The following is a 17406-nucleotide window of genomic DNA, read 5'->3' on the forward strand; positions in this document are numbered from 1 at the left end:
AGATCACAACATTTTATTGAAATACATGGGAATACATGGAAAAACCCGCGGCCGAACCATAAGGCTGGACTTCAAATAATATAACCTTGGATCTATAATCATCATTGGGTCCGTTAATTGCATCGCGCCTTGTGTTTAAGCCTTGGGTTCTGCCGATTGTGCTTTGTGATAGGCCGAACCCAAAATATATGTGCCATGGTTAATAATCCCATCAGGCCCGCTCATTGCATCGTGCCTTATGTTTAAGCCTTGGGCTCTACCGATTGTGATTTGCGATAGGTCGGACCCGAAATATATATGTGTTGCGGTTAATAGTTCCAGCGGGTCTGCCATATGGGATTTTCCTTTGAAAACTTGGACCACAACATTTTATCGAATACACAGGAAAACACGGGAAAACCTATGGTCGGACCATAAGGCCGGACTTCAAATATTATGCACCTGGGCGTATAATTATCACCGGGTCTGCTCATCGCCCCTTCGCATATCACATGGGCTTTACTTTCGTTGACTGTCGATTGCGATTAGTGACAGGCCGAACCCAAAAAATATATATGCCGCATTTAATAGTCCCAGCGGGTCTGGTATATCGCGGTGCGCCTTATGTAAAAGCCTCGGGCTCTGCCGATTGTGAATTGCAATTGGGGGAGTGGACCCGAAAATATATATATTGTGGTTAATGATCCCAGCAGGTCCAGTAGATCACGGTGTGCCTTATATACAAGCCTTGGACTCCACCGATTGCAATATGTGATGGGCTCCAGACCCGAAATAAATATGTGTTATGGTTAATAATGCCAGCGGGTCTGGTGTATCGTGGTGCACATTGTGTATCAATGTTGATTGCGATAAGCGGAAAGGGTAAGTTATGCATGTTGTATAGTATTTCTATTATCAAGGCATTGATATAGAAATAAGGACGCGATGGGAGGTTTTGAGGGTTGAAAAAGTCTCGATGAATGATATGAATGAAGGGCGAGAAAGGGTTATAGATGAATCATGCGGCAGAGATTTATTAAGGGGGCCTTAACCATTAAGAATTGAAGATTTGACTCGGAAAAGAGTTAAAATCCCTGGGATAAAATAGATCATTCGGAGAGTTATCGTTCGGAGAAGTGAAAGATCAAACTTCTAGGGGACCCATTCAAAATTGCTACCAGGGCAGGTTTTAATAGGGTGGTGGTTGTGGCCACAACAAATGGCGAACCGCTAGGCGAACCAGTTATCTCTATTTCCAAATAAACCTTGGATCAATAGAACATCAGTGTGTTAAGATAAACTTGAAATGAAAACTGTATAGATGGACAGGCGTGGGTTCCACTTCAACATTAATTGCTTCAGGTGGGATAAATACAAATAGCTTCAACTTACTGATAGGGTTTTGACAGGCATTCTCCAATGGTATCATTATGAGATTTATTGACCCTCCTTTACCTATTTTCTACTTTCAAAAATCCTTTCGGGGCCATCACCGATCTGTCAATACCTGTTTAGGTGTGTACCTCAGCTCTTTATCGCTCATCAAACTTGATGTAGATATGTGTATCTGCAATTTATGTAAGAATTATTTTTAGTGCTATACCTTTGTATGATCGAATGGGGCACAGTCATGGATTATGCCATATTTTTAAACTTCTTAAGAAAGGTTGGGCTTGCTGTGTCAACCGGCACTCTGAGCTCAGCAACAGTCCCTACTCCAACCGGCTTCCCAAACAACCTGTCCTTCCAGTTTGGCACAAGGACTTGACATTTCATTTTATTTTAAATAAGTCCTTCCAGTTTTAGGCACAAGGACTAGAGAACAATTAGATTTGCCACAGGGTATATGACAGTGAGCTTATACCATGAAATGAGGTTTACTTGTAGATGACAGGTATTGGAAAACTTAGTGCAGTGGACGGGACCAATGGAAAATAACTGCAGACCTTATAGGAAAGTATAGGCTAGGTCTGAGTGGGATTTTAAAAATGCAGCGTTTTGCCATGCCAGTCCAGCTGTGGTTACACATTTTTTCGTTTTATAAGGATGCCCCTACATGCTCCAGGTATCTACGTTATCAACATATCCTACCTAGTTCCCAACAGATGCTAATGAATGGCTTCGATTTGAATTCCACCGCTGATTTTCCAGTTATCGTAGGCTCATTTAAAGTTTGTTTGATTTGCAAGGTAACAATGAATTTAGGATCGACAGACTCATCAGTAGGTTAATGAGGGAGGAAAAACCTGAAGGTAGAGAATGAGGGCAAACTGAAGAGAGTTATAAAGGAGAAAACGAGATTGAAGGACTGAAATCAATTGGCTGAAAAGGACTAAAATTCAAAACAAAAGGAAAATAAATTTTGCGAAAAAAACAAGAAAGGATAGGACAAAAATGTAACTAAGCTATAAAAAAAAAATGAATCTGTTAAATTGGAAACTAGGGACAAACTCCATATGGGTTAGCTTATTTATGGCAGCTGATATTTTTATTGGATCCCTCTCATCGAGAGGTGTAGGATTGATCTAAAGATCATCCGATTCCGATAAGTATTTATGGAGTTATGAAATTATTTGTATTATAAGACTAATTGCCAAATCAACCAACATCTTATCTAGGCTTGGAAGCCCAACAGTCATGTCCATTCATCATCTACATTTTAGTATAAATAAGAGAAGACTTGAAGTCATTCTACACACAATTCTTGAGTGATCTCCTCCTCTCCACGTCTTGGGTTTTTGGAGAAGGAGTAAGACACCAAGAATAATACACTAGCCTAGTATAATGATGCCCTAATGGAGAACATAGTCATAAATCCACAGGAAAGTATATGAAGCTGCAGCTGTAGTCAAAGTATATGAAGACATAGCAAATCATACATGTTGTTCTTGGAAGACCTAGCCATAGAGATCAGGCTCCGTCTATAGAAGATCTAGCAACATGGTATGTAGTTCATAAGAGATAACGTGGGCATAAACACAGTGAAGCAGCATGGTTTAAGAGATAGCGTGGTTAAAAGAGATATGTGGAACACATCAATGCTGGCCATACGCATAGCATTACGTTGGCTATATAATATATGCATAAATGAATACACACTGTTATGTATAACGCAGCTATGGCAATAAATACATCCTGTTATGTATAACGCAGCTATGGCAATGAATACACGCTGGGCATATACGTTGTTCATTATGGATCATATACGCTGATCATTATGAATCATATACGATGTTCATGGAGGTACAAACACGTTTTTCATTATGAATCATATGTAGCCCTAATATAATGAACAGTAGTGATGTATATAAACTTCGGTGGCATAGAGATAAGGATGTTGTATTTATGTGTGATCTGGGCACATATATAACGCAGTCATGGGTAGTAGCATGATGTGTGATCTGGACATATATAACGCAGTCAGGGGCAACAATTTTGATGGGAGCCACAGTCAAATATAAGGGTGCTAGAACATATACATTGTCATCTTTGAGGGGTAGCAATGTTGACATAGCAGTCAATGGTATGACTGTAACAATCTTCAGTAGAATTGTGTCAGCATATTCAATGACATGGCATGGCATGGCATGAAAGACACTCTATGTAGAACATGGACAACATCATGAGATATATGGGCAGCATGATGAACATGGACAACATCATGAGATATATGGACAGCATGATGAATATGAACATCATGAGATATATGGGTAGTATGGGCAGCGTGATGTATGAGATCATGAGCAGCATGATGCAACATGATGGTGCTACCTGGTAAGGTGTAGCAAATGGATGAGATGCAGAATGATGATAGGTGAAGGTCTCACCTTGGAGAATCAGTTGAAGCAGAATGTCTTCAACTAATCTCAACGTTATATGAAATGATCTATGCTAGATCTAGATAAGTCAAAGTGTTGACTTCTGTTGTAAATGTACTATCTATCTCTCTCTTTCTCTACTGAACTTTGAAGAACATAAAAAAAGAATTGATCAAGGGTTTCCCCACACATTGTGGGGTTTGTTCATGGCTTGTGCCACATCTTGTGTCCTCTTGTCTTGGCTTGTCTTTTGCGATTTATATATATGTTCTATCTGCAATTTACTTTATGCTGATGTGATTACTAATATGGAAAATAAATTAAATAAATTTCTCTAGCATAGAACATACCAAAACTTAACAGAATCCTAACCTACTCAGGAGGTAACCACCATGTGGTGGGTACTGGAAGTCTCTCTTAAGATGTTGGCCATTAACAGGGAGTTTTTCAGTTTCTCCCTGTAAATTTTTCAATCTGTAAGTTCCTTGACTGATTTTTTCTTCAACTTGGAACGGGCCCAGCCATAAGTGTTGGAATTTCGTGTGCTTACCTTTTGGCTCACTCAGCTTGTCCCATTTCAAGACTAGCTCTCCTACTTGGTAATCTTTATCTCCTGCTAGATGACAGTCAAACCATCTCTTTACAATCATTTGGTGATTTCTAAATTTATTTCTGGCTTTATCTCTCAATTCCTCCAACCTCACCAATTGGTTGATCCTTTTTTGAAGTAAGGCTAAAGGGGTTCCTCTCGAAGCTTGGGAGAGTTGTAAAGAGGGAAGGGTAACATTGGGAGGCAGGATGGCTTCTTGTGCATAGATGAGGAATTATGGGGAGTTTCCCAATGCTACTTTTGGGGTGACCCTGTCGACCCAAAGGGAATTTGTTAGAGAGTTGTGCCAATTCCTATGGTTGTCGGTGACAGATTTACAGATTATACGGATGAGGTTTTTATTTGAGGACTCTGCAACTCCATTTTCCTGGGGGTAATAGTTTGATGCATACCTTATGTGAATTGATTTATCAATAGAAAATTCAGTCAATTTTAGTAATGAAAAGTAAGAAGCATTGTCAAATATGAAAGCGTCAGGGATGCCAAACCTGTTGATAATAAATTTCTCAATAAACGATATTACCTCATCTTCATTTACCTTCCGAAGTGGGATGGCTTCAGTCCATCTGGTGAAGTATTCAGTCGCCATGAGCATATACTTATGCTGCTATGAAGAGTTCGGAGTGATCTCGCCTATGACATCTAGGCCCCATTGCTGGAATAGGTGATAAATCATAACGGGTCTGAGGGAAATGGCTGGCTTTCTTTCTCGTCCTACGACAGTTTGACATACCTTGCATTTCCGAGCATAGGCATGCGAGTCTCTAAACACTGTGGACCAATAATATCCAACTCTTAATATTTTGTGAGCAGTGGTCTCCCCGCCATAGTGACCACCTGTTGGGTTGTCGTGCATTTCTTTCAAGACATGATCGACATCACCCCTTTCCAAACACCTCAGCCAAACTCCATCATAATTTTTTCTGTATAATGTTTCATTGGCCAAGTGATACTGATTAGATTTCAATCTGATCGCTCTCCTTTGTGATGCATCCATGTGCTCGGGACATGATCCCTGTGCTAGATAAAAACGTATGTTGTAATACCACGACTCAGGGTCCAAAGGGACTTCCAACATTTCATGCTCACACATCAGCATCTCATTAATCCATAGGGGCTCCTCCCTGAATTCTACTTGTGCATTTTGTATGCTCTACGCTTCTGGTTCTTCGGATGCCCCTTCTTTATCTGCCAAGGCTTCTACCGCAAGCTCACACAATCCTTTCCCTCGAACTATCTTCGCCGACTTAATCTCGAGGTCGTATTCCTGAAGGGTGGTTATCCAATTCCCTCTCCATTCACCCATTTCTTTTTGCACAAAGAGGGCTCTTATAGTAGGGTGGGGAATGATTACTTTAGTCCTAGCCTTTAATAAATAAGGGCAGAAATGTTTTACGGCTTTAAAAACTACAAAACCTTGTTTCTCCACATCTGGGTAGTACAGTGTTGCTCCTTGAAGATTAGATCTCATATAAGAGACATGGACTTCATTGCCATCATCATTTTTTTGGGTGAGGATTGCGGCAAATGAAACATCAGAAGCAAAAGTGTGCAATAAGAATTCCTTGTCGAAATTGGGGCTGACCAATGCAGGAGCTTCTGTGATGGCCTCCTTAATTCGCTGAAACGATTTCTTAGCTTCATGGCCACAACAACTAGTAGTATAGGGACCTAACATGCCCCTCTCCTTCAAAAAGGTGTTGTCCTCAATGCTTGAGTAGTTTTGGATGCTACTGTATAAAATTCTCATCCTCCCATGTGGAATCTTCAGCAGGTAAGGTATTCCACTTTACGAGATAGTTTGAAATTGATTGATTTCGTAGTTGTCAATTTCTTGTTTCTATGACTTCTTCGGGTTCCAATATGATTTTTCCTTCCGCGTCAAGTTCTGGAAATATTGTTTGAACTGAGAGCTTGTCACCTATAACCTTCTTTAAGCATGATACATGGGAAACTGAGTGCACTTGTGAAGATTCAGGAAGCTCAAATTTGTATGCCATAGTACCAATATTTTGTAACACCTTGTACGGACCATAATAATTTGATGATAATTTATTATCCTTCTTAGCTTGCTTGAGGGACATTTGTTTGTATGGTTGTAGTCGTAGAAATACCTAGTCACCTACATCAAAAATTATGTTGCTGCAATGTTGATATGCCTGTTGTTTCATTCTATTCTACGCCAAAGTGAAGTTATCCTTTAAGAGTTGGAGAAATTGTTGGTGATGCTCGATGTGATCTTCCACTGCTTCAACCTTAGAATTTTCTCTTAAATATGATGTGACGGAAAATGAATGATATCCATAAAGTTCCATAAATGAGGTCATTTTTGCTACAGTATGGAAGGAAGTGTTATACCACCATTCAGCCATAGGCAACCACTTGACCCATTGTGCATGTTTATCAGATACAAAGCAATGAAGATATCCTTCCAAACATTTGTTCACTATCTCAGTTTTCCCATCAGATTAGGGATGAAAATAATTATGTCCAAAATTTCCATTGAAAATGGGATCTCTGTAGCTTACAATAATCTTTGGGTTTCCATGTGGCTTTTGAATTGTTTCCATAAATGCAGTAGCAACTGTAATTGATTTAAATGGATGAGATAAAGCACAAAAGTGTGCATACATGGTAAGTCTATCAACTACCACCATGAGGACACTTTTTACTTCGAACTTGGGTAAACCTATGATAAAATCCATTGAAAACTCCTCCCAATGTTGACTTGGAATGGATAAAGGTTGTAATAGAATTGGGGTCTTAATTGTCTCAACTTTATTTTGTTGGAAAACCAGACATTTCTTCACAAATGTTTGAATATCAGATTTAAGGCCATCCCAAAAAAATTCCTTTTAACCCTGTGGTAAGTTTTTAAGAATCCTAAGTGCCCTCCTAAAGGAGATGTGTGCAATTCCAGAAGAATATTTTGTTTGAGTTGGGAATTCTTATAGAGGTATAAGCAATCTTTGTGCCATAACGAATCAGTTTTCCAACTAAATGTATAAGATGTAAGGGGATCTTGCTGCAACTTTTGAATGTGTTCCCACACTTATTCATCATTCTTCCATTCATCCCTTGCTTCATTTATCCAATATGGTTGGATAATAGAAATGGCACAAAACAATTCTTCCACATCCTCATCCTTTATTGAGAGTGCACCTATCAACCCAAGAGGTTCTTGATCAGTGGTTGTCATTGATGTCAACCCAAGTAGCACCAAGGGCTACCCCGATCTTGCAAGGGAATTTTGACTTGACAAATCATACTATTTTGTGTCAAAGATTTTCTCGATGGATTCTACTCGTCGATATGTTTCCGTTGATATATGGTAGGCCTCCCAGTTCTTCACGATTTGAGAGTTATTTGTATTTGAAGTTAGTAACCCCAGTTAGTGGGCTAAAACCCTATGGGGTTGTGGCATGGAACTCATAATTGGTTGTGTTCATTGAATAGTCAATAATTGATAATACTTTTTTGCTCCTAAAATCCCTCCAACGATCACTTGTTGAGGACCCTCTCAACTCAAGACATTCATATAAATAATGACCCTCATATCCTCCTCTAATAGGGATTTTTTGGCTTCAAATAGGTTATTGTGGCATTTTCGCTATAACGTTTTTTGTGCGAAGGTTCAGAAGCTGACATTAAAACCCATCTGATCCGAAATTTCGTTGAACCTCGTGACCGAATTTCAGATCTTGGTTCGTTATAGTTTTAGAGATATGATATGAGGAAGTTGGGGTTTTTGCAAACTCCTGAATTCCATGTCAAACAGGTGATGTTGGTAAAATCATCATAACTTTCTCTCTGAGCATTGAATTAAAATTTCGTAAATAGTCACAGAAAGAGTACTAACTATAGCTTGATTAATAGTGTTTTCAGCACCTACGGTCGCAAAAGTGACAAGTGGCACTTCGTACAATTTCGCTCTACTGAACTAGTTGATAATCAGGGCATCGTGGGATATTGGGCACAACTCTTTCTTGAAGAATCCAATTTTGATAAGAACTATGGGGTTGGAAAGAGGACTCAGAGGGCTACCACAAGACAGAATTTCAGACCTTGGAGATCCGAAATTACATAGATACAACAGATTCAATACCGAGCTCCTAGAAGGCAAGAAACAACATCATTTCAACGAGCACTACAGTAAGGACCACACATCAACAGTCAAGGGTAAGTCTCCTACAACAAGGTATGTATGATTAATGTTTACATTTGAATTTTGAGTATCATCTCTGACATATATTTTTGTAGGACAATGTAAGTATATACAGTGTCTCGGTTATATCTCTATGTCTCTATATGTCACAATTAGTTTTTCAGATGTCCTATTCTTGATACTACACATTTTATGCTGCAAATTCTTGATGCTACACCAAGTTTGCTAAATATATATGATGTTGTAAGGTCATGTTACTTGTCTTGTCATAATTGATGGAATGGTCTCTATTGTTTTACTTAGAACTTGGTCCATCAAAAGTCTAGGGTCTGTCATCAGTTTTTATTGTATATATCTTTAGGTCAGTTTTGGATATAATCTTTCATAGAGTCCAGGCCTATATCAAGAGTGAGAGTCTTTGTCTACTGCTGCAGCAAGTCAACAACAAAAGTGATAGGCACACTTCAGGTACGCATTGTAATTTTAATTTGTATTTATTCATTATTACGCACTTACAAGTGTTTTGGAGGCAGAGGTAAGTTGAAGGGTATTTTGTTTTGTTTTGGGATTGGTTTCACCTACCAAATTTTGCATGCAGGTAGAAGAAGATTCAAGTACAACTTCAAGCAAGAATTCAAGAGCAGAAGTATCAAATCAATGGAAGCATTGCAGTGGGACATCCTTTGAAGAAATGACAGCCATCCGTATATTTTGAATAAGTGTCAAGGCCAAGATTCATCATTGTAAAGTTGTAAAAGTGTCATCATTGGAAGAGTCATTATTGTAAAAGAGTCAATCTGCCTAGAGTCGAAAAGGAATTATTGGGAGGTATCGGAGTCTCTATTGGGATGATGTCATGGTTGGGTTGTAGGTCATAGTGCGGTTGGGTGTTCAATGAAAATCATATTGTATCGTGGGTCGTTGTCCCTAGTACAGGAATCCACACTCTTGTCTTTTTTTATTCATTATAAGGTGGCAGAGAGGTGCCAAGTAGGTGCATGAAGTCGCCTACAGGTTGGAGCATGTGAACTCTTCAGGGTGGTAGGTTGGTCTAGGGTGTTGGGGCATCCATTCAGTTGAGTACTAAAGAAACCAAGGCATTGGAGCGTCCTTCCAGTGGGATTTGGAGAAGAATGATTTTCTAGAATTCTAGGAAGTTTTTGCTTTCATTTCAGTTGGGGCTGAAGATTAAAAAAATTTATTAGAAAAGCATTCATCGGTTTTTGACCTGGAGGGGGTTTTCCACCTAAAATTCTTGTGTCTGGTGTGTTCTTTTATTTACTGTTATTACTACATAAACATTAATAATAATTGAAGATTGAATAATGCTCTGAAAAGAATTAAAGTGCTATTTGCTAAGGAATATTGATTCACCCCCCCCCCCCCCCCCCCCCCCCCCCCCCCCCCTCAATATTTCCAACAATTGGTATTAGAGCTTGATTCCTTCAGTAACAGCTTAACCACTTGAAGTCAGTTTTCAAAGCATAGAGATGGGAAAATCAAATAAGTAGGTTACAAGGATTTCAAAGGAAGGTACAACTACAACAAAATCTGAAGAAAGTGAGTATTGTGTACCAAACCCTGATTTTGATGCAGATAATTACTGGATATGGGAATCTAGGATGGAAGTACATTTGCAGGCACATGGAGTATGGGAATCAACTTTTTCTGGAGATACATTGTTGGGTCCCTATAATACTAGTGATTACCACATTACTATTGTAGTTATACCCCTTATTTATATTGTTGTGCCCCTATTACCCCCATGTTGTTATTTCTGTGCCCCATAGAATCCCTCTATTGTTATTTTTGTGGCTTTATATTATTATTGTTAGGTCGGCTGGATTATATTGTGACTCCTTAGACTCCTATATATAGAAAGGAGGTTTTGTCATTTGTATCATCGAAGAATTGTTCATTTATGTATTTTAAAGGAGGTTGCCCCCTCGAAGAGGCTGAATTCTAAGGCGTTGATCTATCTTTTCTATCTTTTCTTGAGCTGGTTTCATAACATTTGGTATCAGAGCTTTGGATTCTAGGGTTTCGCTGCTCCAAACAGGTCATCGTGGCATTTTCGCTATAAATTTTTTTCTATGATGTTTCAGATGTAAAAAAAAAAATCCATTTGAGAAGAAATCGCGCTGAACCTCGGGTTCGAATTTCAGAGCTTTTCACGCGATATTTGCGGATATATGATCTGAGGAAGTTGGTCTTTTTGCAGACTCCTGAATTACATTAAAAATAGGTGACCTGGGGAAAATCGTCATAACTTTCTCTCTGGGGATCGGATTGAAATTTCATAAGAAGGTAAAGAAAGAGGACAGACTGTAGTTTCGTGTATTCGTGTTTCAGATTCAAAGGTTGAAACAGTGACTCGTGGCAGGTCATACAAGTTAACTATACTAAACTAGTCTAAAAGCAAGTCACTGTGGGATATTTCACGTAACTCTTCCTTGGAGAATACCATTTGGGTCAGACTTGTGGCATTGGAAAGAGGACGCAGAAGGCTACTACAGGTCACAATTTGAGAACTTGATGATATGAAATTACAGAGATACGTCCGATTCAATATTAGGCTTCTATAAAGTGAAAAAAAGGTGTGTATTTTTTTATAAATTTTTGTGTAAGCTTGATTTAACAGAATTCAAAGGGCATAGTAAAGTATTATTATCGGTAACTGATGCCCTGAGGAAAGAAAATGCAAACACCTAGTAAGGAACCTGAAAGCTCTAGCATGACTCAAGAAGAAGAGGAAGAAATGCTACATGATATATCAAAATTACAAGAACAAGTGCAACAAATGTCACGCTCACAAAAGCTAACAGAAGCTAAGATAAGTGGCGTGGAATCTAAGATAAATGGCGTGGAATCTAAGATAAAGGGCATGGAAGCTAAGATGGATGATTTGAAGACAGATTTGAGGACAAATTTGAATACAGACATGGCAGATTTGAAGACAGATTTGACAAATTTTCTACAAGAAATACTTACTAATGGCGAAAAGGTTGTAAAGGAAATTCATGATGTGAACAAAAGTAATGTTAATCATGATTCCATAGACGCTAATGTTGGATCGAAGACCCACCATATTCCAAAAATCGATATGAGGAAGTTTGATGGCAAGGATCCCGCCACATGGATATTACAGATGGAGCAGTTCTTCGATCTCAATAATATGCAAAACACACAAAAGGTACGTATGGAAACTGTATATTTGGAACCAAATCAGTTTGTATGGTACCAATGGCTTTGCTCTCGTAAAAAATTTATCACTTGGGCAATTTTTACGGAAGAATTGATAGCACATTATGAAGATACAAAAAGCAACACTTTTTTTAGCCAATTGATAAGTCTCAAACAAAAGGGTTCAGTAATGGAGCACATTGAGGAGTTCCAAAAATTGAACGTAAGGGTAAAATATATTCCAGAGGAGCATAGGATTGATGTGTTCATAGGGTCTTTAAAGGATAATATCCAACATGATGTTCGCCTTTGGGAACCTGATTCATTAGAGAAGGCATTCAGATTAGCAAGAAAAATGGAAAGCAAAATTATGGCAACCAGGAAGCATACCACTCACAACTATAAAGACGGAAGTGTTGTTGCCCTGAGTCTTCCACAACCTATAAGGTTGACACCACAACAATTAGAAGAAAAAAGAGCAAAAGGGCTTTGTTACAGTTGTGATAGCAAATACACTAAAGGTCATAAGTGTGCTGAGAAGAAATTATTCTACATAGATTGTGAAGAGGAAAAAGAAAAGGAGCAAGAAAGGTCAAAAGAAGAAGATATACTCCAGGAACAAAGCCTAGATGAAGAACAAATAAATCCGACCATATCTTGTAATTCATTGGCAGGAATTACCACTCCTCAAACCATCAAGATAGAAGGACAAATCAAAAAGAAAAAGGTAATAGTGTTGATTGATTCAGGAAGCACCCACAATTTTATTCATTGTAGGGTAGCAAAAGAATTGAATTGCTTCCTATATCCAGCACCAGAGTGTCAAGTGATGATTGCAAATGGAGGAACAATAAATTGCTCTGGAAGGTGCCATAATATCAAGCTATCCATGGGAGAATATGTATTGACTAGCCCAATGCTTTCCATTCCAATGGGAGGTGCTGATGTTGTACTAGGAGTCCAATGGCTACAATCCTTGGGTACAATAGCTTTTAATTTTCAAGAACTTTTCATCAAATTTTTTACGGAAGGAAAGGAAGTTGAATTAAGGGGTATTGTAGGGAAACCAGGAAAGATAATCATCTCTAATTGTATGACAAAGCTTCTAAAAAATGAGCAAAGAGGTGTAATTGCACAATTATGTTCGCTAGATGTTTCCACATCGGAATCATCTATTTCTCCAGATCTCCAAAAAGTCCTAGACAATCATTCCAAGGTATTTGAGACTCCCAAAGGTCTCCCACCTATGCGTGATCATGATCATGCTATTCATCTGATTCTAGGAAGTGTTCCTCCAAACATCAGGCCGTACAGATATCCTTATGTCCAAAAAAGTGAAATTGAACGTATGGTTGCAGAAATGCTAGAGGCTGGTATAATTCAACCAAGTCAAAGTTCTTTCTCTGCTCCAGTAGTATTGGTGCACAAGAAGGATGGATCATGGTGCATGTGTCCGGATTATAGGGAGCTCAAAAAGCTCACTATTAAAGATAAGTTCCCCATTCCTGTCATTGATGAATTACTGGATGAATTGCATGGATCAATTTACTTCACCAAGTTGGATCTTCGTTCGGGATATCATCAAATCAGAATGAAGATTGAAGACATTCCGAAACGGCATTTAGAACTCATGAGGGTCATTATGAATTTTTGGTCATGCCTTTTGGCCTTACTAATGCACCTTCAACATTTCAAGGTTTGATGAATTCAATTTTCAAACCATTCCTTAGAAAATATGTGTTAGTATTTTTTGATGATATACTAATCTACAGCAAGTCTTGGAAGGATCATGTTGAACATGTTGACAGGGTGTTACAACTATTGGAGGAGAAACAATTATATGCAAAAAGATCCAAATGTTTCTTTGGAGTCCAGGAGGTGGAATATTTGGGTCATATTGTATCTCATGAAGAAGTTAAGGTAGACCCTAGCAAAATTAAAGCCATTAAGGAATAGAAAATCCCCACATCCATAAAGCATCTGCGAGGATTTCTTGGGTTGACAGTGTATTATCGCAAGTTTGTTAAGAATTATGGGAGAATAGCAGCACCTCTAACAACATTATTGAAGAAAGATGAATTTTCAGGGACTCCGGAAGCAACAAAGGCCTTTGAACATCTTAAAGAGGCAATGTGCCAAGCACGGGTCTTAGCTACATCGGACTTCACAAAAACCTTTATTGTGGAATGTGATGCTTTAGGAAATGGAATTGGTGCTGTTCTAATGCAAGATGAAAGACCCATTGCTTTTGAAAGTCGTCCAATCAAGGGAAAGTTTTTAAGCAAAGCTATTTATGAGAAGGAAATGTTGGCAATACTCCATGCACTTAAGAAATGGTGACCCTACCTAATGGGAAGACACTTCAAGGTAAAAACGGATCATGATAACCTTAAATACTTTTTAGAACAAATATTATCCTCTGAAGAGCAACAAAAGTGGGTCACAAAGATGTTGGGTTATGACTTTGAAATCATCTAAAAAAAAGGGAAGCAAAATGTGGTGGCAGATGCACTCTCAAGAAAGGATGAGGATGTGGAAGCATTGTTGTGCGCCATTTCTATTATCCAACCAGATTGGATAAACGAAGCAAGGGAGGAATGGAAGAATGATGAAGAAGTGTGGGCACTTATTCGAAAGCTACAACAAGATTCCAGTACATCTGATACATTTAGCTGGCAAAATGATTCATTATGGTACAAAGATCGCTTATACTTCTGTAAGAATTCCCAGCTAAAACAAAAGATTCTTATGGAATTGCACACTTCTCCCTTAGGAGGGCACTTAGGATTTTTAAAAACTTACCACAGGGTTAAGAAGGAATTTTTTTGGGATGGCCTTAAATCATATATTCAAAAGTTTGTGGCAGAATGTTTGGTTTGCCAACAAAACAAAGTTGAAACAATTAAGACACCGGGTCTATTACAACCTTTATCCATTCCAAGCCAACATTGGGAGGAGGTTTCTATGGATTTTATCACAGGTTTACCCAAGTTTGAGGGAAAGAGTGTCATCATGGTGGTATTTGACAGACTTACCAAGTATGCACGTTTTTGTGCATTATCACATCCATTTAAAGCCAGTACAGTTTCTACTGCATTTATGGAAACAATTCAAAAGCTACATGGAAACCCAAAGATTATTGTAAGTGACAAAGATCCCATTTTCACTGGAAATTTTTGGACATAATTATTTTCTTGTTTTGGTACTCAGTTAGCTCATAGCTCATCTTATCATCGTCAATCTGATGGGCAAACTGAGATAGTAAACAAATGTTTGGAAGGATATCTTCGTTGCTTTGTATCTGATAAACAGACACAATGGGTCAAATGGTTGCCTCTGGCTGAATGGTGGTATAACACTTCCTTCCATACAGCAACAAAAATCCCCCATTTATGGCACTTTATGGGTATCAACCACCACCCATCACATCATATTTAAGAGAAAATTCTAAGGTTCGGGCAGTGGAACATCACATTGAACATCAACAACAAGTCCTCCAACTCTTAAAGGATAACCTCGTGTTGGCACAAAATAGAATGAAACAACAGGCAGATCAACATCGCAGTGAAAGAATTTTTGATGTAGGTGATTGGGTATTCCTACGGATACAACCATATAAGAAAATGTACCTAAAGCAAGCTAAGAAGGATAATAAATTATCACCAAAGTATTATGGTCCATACAAGGTGTTGCAAAAGATTGGCACTATGGCATACAAATTGGAGCTTCCTGCAGCTTCTCGATTGCACCCAGTTTTCCATGTTTCATGTTTAAAGAAGGTTATAGGTGACAAGCTCCCAGTGCAAACAATATTGCCAGAACTTGATGAGGAAGGAAAAATTATATTGGAACCGGAAGCAGTCACAGAAACAAGAACTCGACAGCTACGAAATCGATCAATTTCAGAGTATCTTATCAAGTGGAAGAACTTATTCACTGAAGATTCCACATGGGAGGATGAGAATTTTATGCAGAAGTATCTAGAACTACTCAAGAGTTGAGGACAACACTTTCTTGAAGGAGAGGGGCATGTTGGGTCCCTATAGTACTAGTGATTACCCCATTACTATTGTAGTTATACCCCTTATTTATATTGTTATGCCCCTATTACCCCCATGTTGTTATTTCTGTGCCCCATAGAATCCCTCTATTGTTATTTTTGTGGCTTTATATTATTATTGTTAGGTCGGCTGGATTATATTGTGACTCCTTAGACTCCTATATATAGAAAGGAGGTTTTGTCATTTGTATCATTGAAGAATTGTTCATTTATGTAATGTAAAGGAGGTTGCCCCCTCGAAGAGGTTGAATTCTAAGGCGTTGATATATCTTTTCTATCTTTTCTTGAGCTGGTTTCATAACATACATCTACCGATGAAGCTAAAAGGTACAATTCAAAGGTCAAGAATGTAATTTTAAATGTTTTGCCAAATTCTGTGAAATCAAAAGTTGGGCAATCTTCAATAGTTAAAGATCTTTGGGAAAAGCTTCATAATCTCTATTCGACAAAGCAATCAGGTCAAGATGTTATTGAAAATTTGGATCCTTTTGATTATGATGAAGAAATGGGAGAAATAGTTGGAAAACACTGAGAGGGGGTGAATCAGTATTCCTTAGCAATTATCACTTTTAAATCTTTTTAGAGCATTAGTTAATATTCAATTATTATTAATGTTTATGCAGTAATAACAGTAAATAAAAGAACACAGGAGGAAATTTTTTTATGTGGAAAACCCCCTCCGGGTCAAAAACCACTGAACGCTTTTGTAATAAATTCTTTAACCTTTAGGTCCAATTGAAATGAAAGCAACAACTTCCTAGAATTCTAGAAAAGCATTCTTCTCTAGCTCCCACTGGAAGGATGCCCCAGCACCCTAGTTTCTTCAGTAATCAACTGAATGGATGCCCCAAAACCCTAAACCAACCTACCACCCTGAAGTGTTCACAGGCTCCAACCTGTAGGCGACTTCATGCACTTGCCTAGCACCTCCATACCACCATATAATGACTAAAATGAGACAAGACTGTGGATTCTCGTACTAGGGACAATGATCCACGATACAATATGATTTACAATGATTTTGACCGAACACCCAATCACACTATGACCTGCAACCCAACCATGACATCATCCCAACAGAGACTCCTATACCTCCCAACAACGCCTTTTTGACTCTAGGAAGATTGATTCTTTTACAATAATGACTCTTCCAATGATGACACTTTTACAAATGACTCTTTTACAACTTTACAATGATGACTCTTGGCCTTGACACTTATTCAAAATATGCAGATGGTTGTCATGTCTTCAAAGTATGTCCCGCTGCAATGCTTCCTTTTATTTGATACTTCTTCTCTTGAATTCTTGCTTGAAGTTGTACTTGAATCTTCTTCTACCTGCATGCAAAATTTTCCCGGCGAAACAATCCCAAAACAAAACAAAAGACCCTTCAACTTACATTTGTCTGCAAAACACATGTAAGTGCATAATAATGAATAAATACAAATTGAAATTACAATGCGTACCTGAAGTGTGCTTGTCACTTTTGTTGGTGACTTGTTGCAGCAGTAGACAAAGAATCCCACTCTTGATATAGGCATGGACTCTATGCAAGACTATATCCAAAACTGACCTAAAGATATATACAATA

General features: G+C 38.3%; 1 pseudogene; it reads left to right on the top strand.

Moving 5' to 3' along the window:
* The first annotated feature begins 794 nt into the window (after window positions 1-794).
* Window positions 795-17406, top strand: part of LOC149233861 (flap endonuclease GEN-like 1) — a 116331-nt pseudogene continuing 99719 nt past the window's right edge.

This window comes from Pinus tabuliformis, chromosome J, assembly GCF_031772625.1.
Source record: "Pinus tabuliformis cultivar Carrire ecotype Pingquan chromosome J, CPIR1, whole genome shotgun sequence".
Taxonomy (NCBI): Eukaryota; Viridiplantae; Streptophyta; class Pinopsida; order Pinales; family Pinaceae; genus Pinus; species Pinus tabuliformis.